This window comes from Schistocerca cancellata, chromosome 1 (assembly GCF_023864275.1).
Source record: "Schistocerca cancellata isolate TAMUIC-IGC-003103 chromosome 1, iqSchCanc2.1, whole genome shotgun sequence".
Classification (NCBI taxonomy): domain Eukaryota; kingdom Metazoa; phylum Arthropoda; class Insecta; order Orthoptera; family Acrididae; genus Schistocerca; species Schistocerca cancellata.
The window spans coordinates 351,795,668-351,809,116 of NC_064626.1; positions in this window are offsets into that span (position 1 = coordinate 351,795,668).

Genomic DNA, 13,449 nt, shown 5'->3' on the forward strand with positions numbered 1-13,449 from the left:
ACGTCAGCAAATGAGATGGCGCAGTGCTTACTATACGAGCTCACATTCGAGAGGATAGAGGCTCAGATACAACTATTTTGTGATTTTAGTGGCTTCCTTCAGTTATTTAAGGCACATATCTCTACTTAACTTGTCGTCGACAGATTTCCAAAGGTACAACTTTCTACTTACATTACGCGTACAAAAAGAAGAAACAGTACTATGGGACTCCTCAGAGTAGATACATAACGGCGTAAGTACTTTCAAACATATCTTTCAGTTTCGTTACTTAATTTTTTATAGTTATTTCAACTGGTGTGATGCCGTATGGAACACCTTTTATCGTGTGCCTACCTCATGATTTCTTGTGGAGGATATCTGCAAAAACACAGGCCAGTACACTAGAATAAACCAAAAATAAAAGGTTAAGTGCTATTTTATTCATAACTTCTTTTCGAAAATTTCTGAATTTTTGCAAAATCTAGCTTTTAATTTCTGAGGAAAAAAAACTCGTGATACGTACGTGGATAATCGCTATCATCAAATATGTCAGAGAACACGTTACTAGATGAACATTAGCTTAATATAGTTGGAAAAGTTGCACGAGAAAGACAAAGATATTTTCAACTTTACGGTGTACGTACTGAATGAAATATTCATTTGTTACATTTCGGCCTTGAAAAGCGAAACGTGTATGCTCTTGGTATAGATAACTTACCCGAATAGTTGTTAATAAAAGTTATTAGTGAACGCAAGATACGAAATCAGTCAGTAATAGCTACTTGACTATAATAATTTATTCTTTTGTAGTAAATAACCTCCCGAACCAACAGCAATTCACATTTATATATAGATACTGACATCGAGTACTAACACGTGACATATTTATGCTAAGCAATCTTTTACAAGGCGCGGAATCGAAATAATTGATTTTTACTGGATCTAGAACACCAAATACCGATTAATGTACAATAATTGCATTTGTCAGTTCCCAAACTGTATGTATGAAATTAAAAGAAAAGTAAGTGAAACAGCAGCTTTGCTACACAGATAAATTCACTTAATATTTATGAAGAATAATTTTTTTTTCATAACTCTTAATGTACAAACGTACCATCAGCTGCATTTAAAATCAAAGTAAATGTAGACTACATCTTCCTCGCGGATAAAAACTTTTGCATCTCTGTTGTATCGTTGTTAAAAGAAGCTGTAGCCTTTAGGAACGTGCAGTGTATGCTACACGTTTTATCCAAATGGCCATGAAACCGGTCCATGGAAAACATTAACAGTTTCTTATTCCATCTGAAATTACAAATTGCTGAAACCCGTTACAATTTTGTTTCACTTCCTCTACACGTTTAGTAGAGTTTAACCTCGATCATCAGGTGGATTTCTGTCAATTTGTAAAGCATGTATGTATTATATACAAGACTTTCAGGTAATCTATGGCACTGTCTGGCACCAGAAGACAAAAAGCAAAACTCTGTTTTAGTACGAGGTTCAAAGTTGCGTGGTGATTTATAATTGCATAGGTGAATAGTAATGTAGAAGTAACTTTCAGTAGTCACAGGCTCCCTTTTCTCACGTGCTTGCAGCACATACAAAGTCATACATACATCGTGTACACTGAACTAAGCAAAGACGTGTTATTAAGAGCTAACAAGTCCAAAGAATACACAAAAATAATATTGCCAACAATGATAAATTTATAAATATTTAATTGTTATTATATTAAGCTGATATTGCTCCTGTGTTGTTTTTAATCGTGCGAGTGTAAATGTGAGGGGTTGCCTGAGAGAGAAAGAAAGGAAGGAGAGTACAGACTGTATATGGCGTAGCTGTCGGTTGGAACCGTATGATTGCCATAATTTTTAGGGTGACGTTTACGATATATGTCGTAAAGTCAAGTCATATATATCTAATTGTGCTATACAATTAACATACCTAAATAATGATGAATGTATTCTGGCTGTGAAGGTGCTGTGTGGGGAAGTATTGAGTGGCCCTAAAGGTATTGGCTTATACACCAGTTAGTGGTTTAATAAAACTTACAACTGTTACGTGGTACGTATGTGAAATGGCTGAGGAAAGACGTGGACTCTGTCTATTAATAACGTAAGCAACTACAAGGTGTCTGATAAGTCACTTCCTAATTTTAAACAGCTATAGTTTGTTTATTTATGAACCAGTTTTCATAGAACTACTTTTGTTGGAAACAGCACTCATTGAGGTTGGGTTTAGCATCATTTTAAACCTCGATATAAGCATTCTCTACGTATGTTTTTTCAAACAAACTGATACGCGATACTGCTGCCTGTCGCTTGTGAGGTTGAACATTGGCTAAGCCATCAGATATTACTACTTACAATTCATCCGAGTTCCTCCTCCTTAGCCCACCCCCGGAGAAAAAAAATCGCAAGGCGTTAAATCAGAGCTGCGGGCAGGCCATTCATGTGCACCACGCCTGTCAATCCAACGAGTTGGGAAATGATCATGTAGCCATTTGTGGACATCACTTGCAAAATAAGCGGGTGCTCCGTTCTGCATGAAGTGAAGCTGTGGGATGTTCCACTGTGAAATTGCTCGCCATACACGATCTTGCTGCATTTTCAGGTACCTTCCGCCGTTCACTGTGTTCCACAGAAAGAAAAGACCAATAACTTAACACTGTGAAATTGCTGGTCATACACGATCTAGCAGCATTTCCAGCTATCTTTCGCTTTACTGCGTTCCGTACAAAGAAATGATGTCAAATCATACTGTCACCTTCCGACGCCCCTGTGCTTTTTCAGCACATTCGAGTGGGTTACCGGTAGCCCAATAACGACAGTTATGCCTGTTCACAAATCTCCTAGTGTGGAAAACTGCCTCATCAGTCCACACAATGTTCTTACAAAGTTCAGGCCAATCATCATTCCAAACCAAGAAAATTTCTCCAAACTCCATTCTTCTGCCACAGCCAAAAAAATGGTTCACATGGCTCTGAGCACTATGGGACTTAACTTCTGAGGTCATCAGTCCCCTAGAACTTAGAACTACTTAAACCTAACTAACCTAAGGACATCACATACATCCATGCCCGAGGCAGGATTCGAACCTGTGACCGTAGCGGTCGCGCGGTTCCAGAATGAAGCGCCTAGAACTGCTCGACCACCCCGGCCGGCCTGCCACAGTCATCAGCAAACTATTGCTGCACGTAATGTGGCTTCCACGGCGTAAAAGTGGAATCTTTCTTAAGAATTGTAACAATTGCATAATGTGAAAGACCACTTTCACGAGATCTTTGAAGTAGTGATTTCTTAGGGCTGCTAGTGAACTCTGTCAACATTCTCTGGTGTTCTCGAAGATGATGGTCTTCCTGAGCTTCTTCTATCGACGACTCTGTGTTGTTAGTAATTTAGAATGACAATTTTTAACTGTTTTTGCATCCCCTGTGGCATGGATCCTCATTCAACACTCCATCGTCTTTGTACTCGCATCACAGGCCCCTAGACATTACAACGAGCTGTTATTTTGGCCCGTTTTTCCACAGTCAACAAAGGCGGCACTTTCCAACTGAAACAAAAGAAAAAGTAATGTTAACACAACAACAAAGTGTGCTGCTTCTAATATAAATAGTTCTAAACAAAATTGGTCCGTAAGTAAAGAATTTATAACTGTTTAAAAATATGGAGTGACTCATCAGACACCTGTAGATATGCACTTAAGCTTCTCTAGAAACCCCATGTAATCATGCAAATAACTAATAACGTAGGTGACTATAAAGGGAGAACAAGAGAATGTGTGTGTCTTTTGTGTGTGTGTGTGTGTGTGTGTGTGTGAGAGAGAGAGAGAGAGAGAGAGAGAGAGAGAGAGAGAGAGAGAGTGTGTGTGTGTGTGTGTGTGTAGAGGGGAAGAGATTATTTATGTTCATATTTAATAAACGAGGCTGCTTTTGTCAACAGAGATGATACTGCTGTAAATGTCACAATTTTCGTCGTTCAGGGTAAAGTCCCGTTTCTTCGTTGTCTGTGTATTTGAAATGTTTCGAAGATCTTTAGTTTTTTGACTTTAGGTTGGATGTGTAGAATGCTGATAGTTGCGTTATAACATAGCCTTATAAATGGGTGGCTACTGCTGATGTACTGTATTTTTTGTTTCTTAAAGCCACCACGTGTTCCTTAAATCTGATGTCAAATGATCTGCCTGTTTGATTTATCTAGAAAAGTCACAGTGCAAACATTCAGTTTCATATACACCCATATGGTGTAGCTGATTTCTTTTATTGCTGCTATGAGGTAATTTCCGTCCAATCTTATTGTCAGTGGAGAAACATATGTTACTACCTTTGTGTTTAAGCACATTGGCAGCTGGATTTGAAGAATTACCCATAAACAGGACTGTATGGGAGATCTTATTTTGTGGGTGCCTTGACAGTACCGAGTGACTCAATGTGTGAATTGTCGAACCGGCATAACAATTTGCAATGCTTGTTCCACACAGAGTGGTAGCTGGACAGCTCTATTAACCATGTACCGGAATGCTGTCATTTTGTGGGCTGCAGTGTGACAAGAGGTGGTGAGCGTTGCAGTAAGTTCCTGTTAAACTTTAAATTTGTGTTAACTATCCATTATTCTAATCATTTGGTATAGTGAACTGATACACTTATCTACTCGGTGCTCTACAGTGAGCCTCGTATTTCCATGAAAACTGTTGGATAACTGGTGTAACTCCTTGATACCATATTTTGTGTCAAGGATTAAAACTATAGTAATCTCTACATATCTACTGTAGTAAGTTATGCTTGCGTGAAATTACTGCAACCAGTCACCTTTTATTTTGTTCTTCAATTTTTTATTTATTCATCACAGTCTCAGTGTTCCTCGTCCATAACGGGTAAAAGTTTTTTCAAGTTGTTTGTAAATGTAGTTTTGCAAAAAATACTTTGGCTTTTAGAACAGAATACTTACATTTATCTATATATTCTCCTCCCGTCACTGAGTCGAATTCATATTCATCGTCATCCATTAAATCTTAGACTGAATTGCTGAACGTGTTTAATTCGTACAAGATTTCCTGCAGATGAAAATATTCTACTTCTTCGTCTCATGTGAAGACATCAAACGTATCAATCTGATTCGTAAATGTTGTTGCATTTAAAGTGGTTCGCATAAGTTTTAACTTGGAAAGGTTCGCTACTACATCAGCCATAGTGCTTAATTTATACTGTTGCCGAACTTAGATTGTCTGTTATCTACCAACTACAAAAAAGTGCCATTATTTCCCAAAATCAGCGCTGCATTCACAAAGCTACATGCAGGCTACTAAGCAACTAGTCTGGATTCAAAATCAGAATAGAGAATACTGCGACTTACTTTTGCTGAGCATAGTCAGGCGGTTTCATAACTTTCGAGCTTGACACTCATCAAAAATCTTCTCTTCCGTTCCCTTATATCTCCTCGTGCTTCGGAAGCAAATTTTATATATTGCGAACTAATTTGATTTGTACTGTATTACAAATATTTAAGAAAATATGTGAACACTTTAAATTAAGAATAAATATTATTCAATCACAAAACAAAGAGTTTTTATTCACATGTTCTCTTCTCTCTAACACTTCAGTGAATTCTCGGACTGTAGATTACAGTCAAAGTAGGAATATCTATGGAGTGAGCATTCACATGCACGGAACAGGAATTTTGGTGGAAATATGTATTACCTCGCGGGACACTGGAATCTGTGGTACTTTCCTGTTTCTCCTTTCGCTTACATCCCCAGTAGCAAAAATTATTCACGGTTGCTGTTATTAATAAATAATCTTACACCCTTCAAATTCATCCAATATTAAAGTTCGGTGTTGGTGCTACATACGAGAGCGCGCTGAAAAGTAATTCCACAGAATTTTTCTTGTAAAAACCTTAAAGCTTTTTATGTCTATGTCCTTATTCTCATGCCTACATATTTGCAGTCCTCTGCCGCTTGAGGGCTCCGAATTGTAAATGTAAATGGCGGTGCGTAACGTAATTATGTCGGTGCGTGAAAAATAGCATGCTATAATCGAGTTCGAAGCGTTCGTCTACACTTGGAGCACCCTCTCCTTCAGGATGAGAATGCCAGACCACACACGAGCACTGTGAGATCTGCAACAATCCGACGCTTTGGATCGAGTGTCTTCGAGCATCTTCCATACAGTCTCGACTTGGCCTCATCCGCTTTTCATGTGTTTCCAAAAAATAAACAACATCTTCGAGGACATCACTCTGATAGTGATGAAGTGGTGCAAGCAGAGACTAGTTTGTGGCTCTGTGAACAAAGTGAAATATTCTGCACAGACGGTATCGACAAACTGGTCCGTCGTTCGGAGAAATGCGCTAGTCTCCAGGGTGACTATACAGACAAATAAATACGTAGAAATGAATAATAACGACGTGGAATGTTAATAATGTCTGCATTATTTAAAAAGGTAGCACGTCCTCTTATAAACAACAGTGCTGCACTAAAAGTAAGGTGAAATTGTCCGTTTAATGCTGCCAACTATAATGTATGATGTATAGTGCTATGCATTAATGTGAGTGTACGAGAGAGAGAGACAAAGATATTCTTTATTACTCTGTGGCGTAGATAATTGGGGTTGGGTTGTTTCAAATTTGTTCTTCATTGTGTAGTACAATTATCCTTAAATAGTAAAATTTCGTTCCTGTTAAGATATATATACTAGAGAATCGATAATTCATGTGCGAGAAGAATTTCATTGACACTAAGATCAATAAAACATCGTTCATTTCAAAAGGGTACGTGTTATTTCCACAAACGACGTATACTCAAGTGTGATCTATTAATGAATACCAGCTCGAAAACAATTCCGACGGGAGCGTTCAGTTCTAATTAATTTGATGCTTTCTTCGGAAAAGAAGTAATTTCAGGGATCATTCTTTTTTTTTGCCACCAATTTTTCTAAGAACTGAAGGCAAATCTGATTGCTATGCAACAGAGTCCCGACGAATATTTCTCCGCAACTTTGATTAACACTTTCAGCTTCAATACAGCATCTGCAGCAGCTGGAGCAGATCGCCATAACAACGGAAGCGTATAGTGTGAAAGCTTCACCCATCGCCCTGCGTCCTACCAACGGTGTATGTATTCACTGCAACAGAACACACACACAGACAGTCACTCATATATATAAAGCCACAACACAAGGTAGTGTGGGAAACATCTCAGTATAAAAGGCCCAATATAGGCAAAATAAAAATAACAGTAAGTGAAGATAGCTGAGTGATTTTATACGACACGAGCAGTACACTATATTCACTGCTCAGATTTTCTACTCTACGACTAGAATGTTGTCTACAAATTGATCAGTCAGATGACCTTATCCGTTTTTTTCCTCATTCATCAACAGCGTCAGTAACTGTCTTTTGCTAGCGCATATATATAACTACCGGAGGGTATTGAACATCGACCACCTCCGAGCACGATGGCGTGAGATGCAATAGCGACTGCGTACGAATAGTGTTTGTAGACAGCGGTGGTCAGTACTGGCTTCATCCTGTACAGCACCCAGCTATTACTACAACGTCAAGAAGATATGCCCTTCCAGGTGAATGCTGCTCGTGCCAACACTAGCGAACGCCCTCCTGAACATGTTCGTTAACTCTCCAGACCAGTACGGTCACCAAACAAGTCCGCCATGATCTCTGTGGTTTATCATGAAATGGAGTCTGGAACGACTTCCGATACCAACAACATCCCCTGATCATCAGGAAGTAACTTGTAACAGTATTCTGTTAGATAACATCTCAGCTTTCTGCCTTTGACTCCCTATTCAGGTGCTAGAAAGGGCTGTGCAAATTACTGAAGTTTTTCTAGACAATCTAACCACAAACGTATGAATTACTATTATCATGTGCAGGAGATAGCAAGGAAGATGGGAGTTGGACTTCTCATCGACGACGAGGTCATTAGAGACGAAGAATAAGCTCTGACTGAGGAAAGAAATGGGCCTCGTCGTTTTCAGAGGAAACATGCATGCACTTCGAAGAAGAAGCGACTTCAGCCGCAATCGGGCATCGAAACAATTCGCGCTACTAGCGTGTGACAGGTTGAGATTTTGGGGCGAACGGAAACCGTTTCTGGATGGTCGAGGTGGTTAGGGCAACCGCTCAAATTAAGCAGGAGATCTGGTTTCGAGCTCCTGTCCAGCACAAATTTTTAACTTTTATAATCGACTTATTTCGATGCCTGAATGAGGCTGGTCTCGGTCTGTATGTCGAAATTTGACATCTACAGCCGCTGTATCAAACAACAGTGTGGGTCTGCTTTGTCGGACGTATGTGACAGAACAGACACCTCACACATATAATAGCATAGCCAAGCATTTATTTAAATCAGCAATTTGGGTAAACCACGAGAAATCTAAAACCGGATGGTCAGTTGGCGATTTGAACCTAGGCACGCCTCTGCAGAGCGGGTAACAAATAAACTGCTGGCAATCAGAAATGATAGCAAACAACGAAAGTAGACTTATTGTACATATACAATACAGTAGGAAGGCTACATGATTAATTTGTAGGTGGTTTGGGAGTGCTGTATTCAGGGTGTGAAATTTAGTGTGCAACAATGGTTCTAACAGGTTCTGGTATCGAGTTGAACACGGCTTGAATGACAGATATGGATACGTCATTCCATGCTACTTCAACTGTATGCCAGAGTTCATCTGTCGACAACCTATGGCGAGATGTTAATGTGTGAAAGATGTAAAGAACGTGGTGGCAAAAGAAACAGTTAAAATTCTCTCTCTCTCTTTCTCTCGCTCTGTCGAAGTAGGCCAGGACAGCACATCAATATGCCGTTTTGCAATGTCGTATTCAGAAGTTATGTCACGGAGGTCTCGAGAAGAAAGAACAACCACCCGTCTTACGCGCCAGAAATGTAATTAACTACTTAATTCAATAAGAACATCAGAAAGTGCCAATGCAGTGAGCAGAAGTACAAAAAGCCTTACAAATATGCATTTGATATGAAGTTCTGATATTTACAAATTTATACACATTTCGACTAGAGAATCTATTATTAATACTGAAATTATAAAACCGTCGTGTCTGTCTATCTACGAGACGAATTTTCATGGAGATTTTCGTCTGTGATTTGAGAGTAGCTTGGGGTAACATATACGCTTTACTTCATCAAAATCGTATGACTCAAAAAAAAAAAAAAAAAAAGATATCGTAGCTTAAAGTTTCGTCTGAAGCCGTCATGTCTGTCTGACTGAACACACTAATCTTCAAAACTATTCGATGAATTTTCACAGGGAACGTAAGCGTAGATTGAGGTAATATATAGGCCGCCATTCATCAAAATCGTATCACGAAAAAAAATATATCGTGATTTAAAATTGTGTCTAAAACCGTCTTTTCTGTTCGTGTGTCTGAAAATACGAATCTCCAAAACTACCAGACGAATTTTCATGGGGATTTTACAGGTAACGTGAGCGTAGCTTCGGACAACATTTGCTCAAAATCAGATGATGAAAAGAAACGGTACCGCAATTTAAAAATTCATTAATGCGAAAGTGTATTTGCCCGTTACGTTTCGACGACTAAACTGCTGAACCGATTTTGGTGAAATTTTGTGTGGCGAGGAAAAACTTAGGTTGCTTTAGAAAGTATGAAGTACAAGATATTTAACGATGTACAGAATATTACGCGATTAGGGAAATATATTTATAGCTATCCTGATAAATCTTATTACACATACAGATGAAATAATTAGATTCTGGAAGCTATAATTATTTATTTTTGTAATTTCAGTACAGAGGTCAAGGTAAACCGTCAAACTCTATAAACAAAGGAATAATCGAGCTCTCAAAGAATAATAGGACGGTCACGACAGAAGTTCCAAGGAATAAACTGCTGACGTGCACTCAGTACTCGCATGATAGCTACATAGAGTAAATGTCTCTGGAGTGAGCATTGCGTTCTGCGCATGTTGTCAACATTAAACCAGGATTGTCACGTGTTTTCGGGACTTCGCTGTGCGTGTGTGCTTTCCGCAGCGTTTGAAGTTTATAATATCAAGAGTTATTGTTGTGTTTCACCGTTTGTTGATAGTGTAATAGCGATGGTGAATTACTGTTGTTGCTACGGATGCAAAGAAAATTATGTGAAAGGAGGGATAGTAACTTTTCATGGGTACATACCATGTAGCTCTAACTATAGTTATCATATTAGTAAGAGACACTGTATATGTTTAAAAATTTCGAGACGCATTATAATTAAGGCTTAATTCTGTAGACCTATTTTTCTACGATTTTATGACTATAGATTAGATATTACGGCTCGTACAAAAGCTTACAAACAATCGCTTCCTCTCGTAAATTTGCTAGTGGAAAGGGAATGATTAGTTGTTTAAAAAAATACTATCCACCATGCATTTATCAGTGACTTGTCGATTATGTATATACACTCCTGGAAATGGAAAAAAAGAACACATTGACACTGGTGTGTCAGACCCACCATACTTGCCCCGGACACTGCGAGAGGGCTCTACAAGCAATGATCACACGCACGGCACAGCGGACACACCAGGAACCGCGGTGTTGGCCGTCGAATGGCGCTAGCTGCGCAGCATTTGTGCACCGCCGCCGTCAGTGTCAGCCAGTTTGCCGTGGCATACGGAGCTCCATCGCAGTCTTTAACACTGGTAGCATGCCGCGACAGCGTGGACGTGAACCGTATGTGCAGTTGACGGACTTAGAGCGAGGGCGTATAGTGGGCATGCGGGAGGCCGGGTGGATGTACCGCCGAATTGCTCAACACGTGGGGCGTGAGGTCTCCACAGTACATCGATGTTGTCGCCAGTGGTCGGCGGAAGGTGCACGTGCCCGTCGACCTGGGACCGGACCGCAGCGACGCACGGATGCACGCCAAGACCGTAGGATCCTACGCAGTGCCGTAGGGGACCGCACCGCCACTTCCCAGCAAATTAGGGACACTGTTGCTCCTGGGGTATCGGCGAGGACCATTCGCAACCGTCTCCATGAAGCTGGGCTACGGTCCCGCACACCGTTAGGCCGTCTTCCGCTCACGCCCCAACATCGTGCAGCCCGCCTCCAGTGGTGTCGCGACAGGCGTGAATGGAGGGACGAATGGAGACGTGTCGTCTTCAGCGATGAGAATCGCTTCTGCCTTGGTGCCAATGATGGTCGTATGCGTGTTTGGCGCCGTGCAGGTGAGCGCCACAATCAGGACTGCATACGACCGAGGCACACAGGGCCAACACCCGGCATCATGGTGTGGGGAGCGATCTCCTACACTGGCCGTACACCACTGGTGATCGTCGAGGGGACACTGAATAGTGCACGGTACATCCAAACCGTCATCGAACCCATCGTTCTACCATTCCTAGACCGGCAAGGGAACTTGCTGTTCCAACAGGACAATGCACGTCCGCATGTATCCTCGTTGAGGAAATTATTAAAAGCATCTCGAATTCTGTAAAACTTTGCGAATTTTGGGGATTTTGCGTTCTTTTAAATTTGGCATCCTTTTTTCATTGCTTCTGCAACAACGATCTGACCCGTTTTGTGTACTGTGGGGGATCAGTACCATCACTTATTAATTTTCGTGGTATATATCTCTCAATTGCTGTCGATACTATATCTCTGAAAACATTCCACAACTTTTCTACACTTACATGATCAGATGGGAAGGAATGAAGACTGTCTCTTAAAAAGGCGTTAAGAGCATTTTTATCAGCTTTTTTAAATAGATATACTTTGCGTTTATTATTGATGGTTGTAGGTGTTATGGTATTTAGCGTAGCAGCAACTGCCTTGTGGTCGCTAATCCCTGTATTCATCACAGTACTCACTATTTGTCCAGTATTATTTGTTGCTAAAAGGTCAAGTATGCTTTCGCAACCATTTACGCTTCGAGTGGGCTCATGAACCAATTGTTCAAAATAATTTTCTGAGAAAGCATTCAGTACAATTCCGGATGACGTTTTATGCCTGACGCTTGCTTTAAACGTACAATTTTTCGCTCATATCTAGGGTAAAGTCTCCATTGACTATAATTTTATGAGCGGGTACTTATTTGAAATGAGACTCAAGATTTCTTTGAACTGTTCAGCAACTGTATCTTCTGATTCGGGGGGTCTGTAAAACGCTCCAATTAATAGTTTAGTCCGATTGTCAGGTATATCCTCTACCCATACTATTTCACATGAACTATCTACTTCAATTTCGCTACAAGGCAAACAACCTCTGACAGCAATAAATACTCCACCACCAACTGCATTTAATCTATCCTTTCTGAACACTGTTAGATCGTTTGAAAAAATTTCTGCTGAACTTATTTCCGGCTTTAGCCAGCTCTCTGTACCTACACCTTTTTGAGCTTCAGTGCTTTTTATTAGGGCTTGGAGCTCTGGTTCTTTCCCAACACAGCTACGACAATTTACAATACCAATCGTTTCTACAACTACCATACTGTGTTACCTGCCCACTTTTAGACGGACGTCCCTTCTGTAGCTCCCTGAGACCATCTAAACTAAAAAACCGCCGCATACCCTTCCACACAACTCCCGCTGCCCGTGAAGCCACCTCTTGTGTGTAGTGGACTCCTGACCTATTAAGCCGAACTCGGAAACCCACCACCCGATGGCGCAAGTCAAGGAATCTGCAGCCTACACGGTCACACAACCACCTGAGGCTCTGATTCAGACCTTCCACTTAGCTCTGCACCAAAGGACCACAGTCAGTTCTATCGACGATGCTGCAGATGGTGAGCTCCGCCTTAATCTCGGAAGCAAGACTAGCAATCTTTACCATTTCCGCTAGCCTCCCGAAACCAGACAGAATCTGCTCTGATCCAATGCGACACACGTCATATGTACCGACATGAGCCACCACCTGCAGTTGGCTGCACCCTGTACTCTTCATGGAACCCGCAAGCACCCTTTCCACATCTGGAATGACTCCTCCTGGAATGCACACGAAGTGCGCACTGACTTCCTTCCTCTCCTTGGCAGCCATGTTCCTAAAGGGCCCCATTACGCGCCTAACGTTCGAGCTCCCAACTACCAGCACACCCACCCTCTGTGAATGCCCAGACCTTGTGGGCCGAGAAGCTTCCTCTGGAACAGGGTGGACGACTGTAACCAGCTCAGAGACATCGTCAGCTACAGATAACGCCCGAAACTTGTTCGTCAAACGACCTGGGAAGGCTCTACGATTGGCCCCTCGGAAAGTTTTTTGCTGACTGCCAGACTTTGGAATGATCTCCCACTCGACCACGGGTGAGGGGTCAATCTCAGTGCAGGCATTACCTGGGGCGGCCACAGCCGTGGATCGACTGGGGGACATGTGGGTCGGGCTCGACGTCCCTCGCATCCCTGCTTTCGACCACCCATGGTGATGCCCCTTGGCAGCAGCTTCAAGCTGTGTCACAGAAGCCAAAGCAGCCTGGAGCTGTGAGCGAAGGGTTTGCG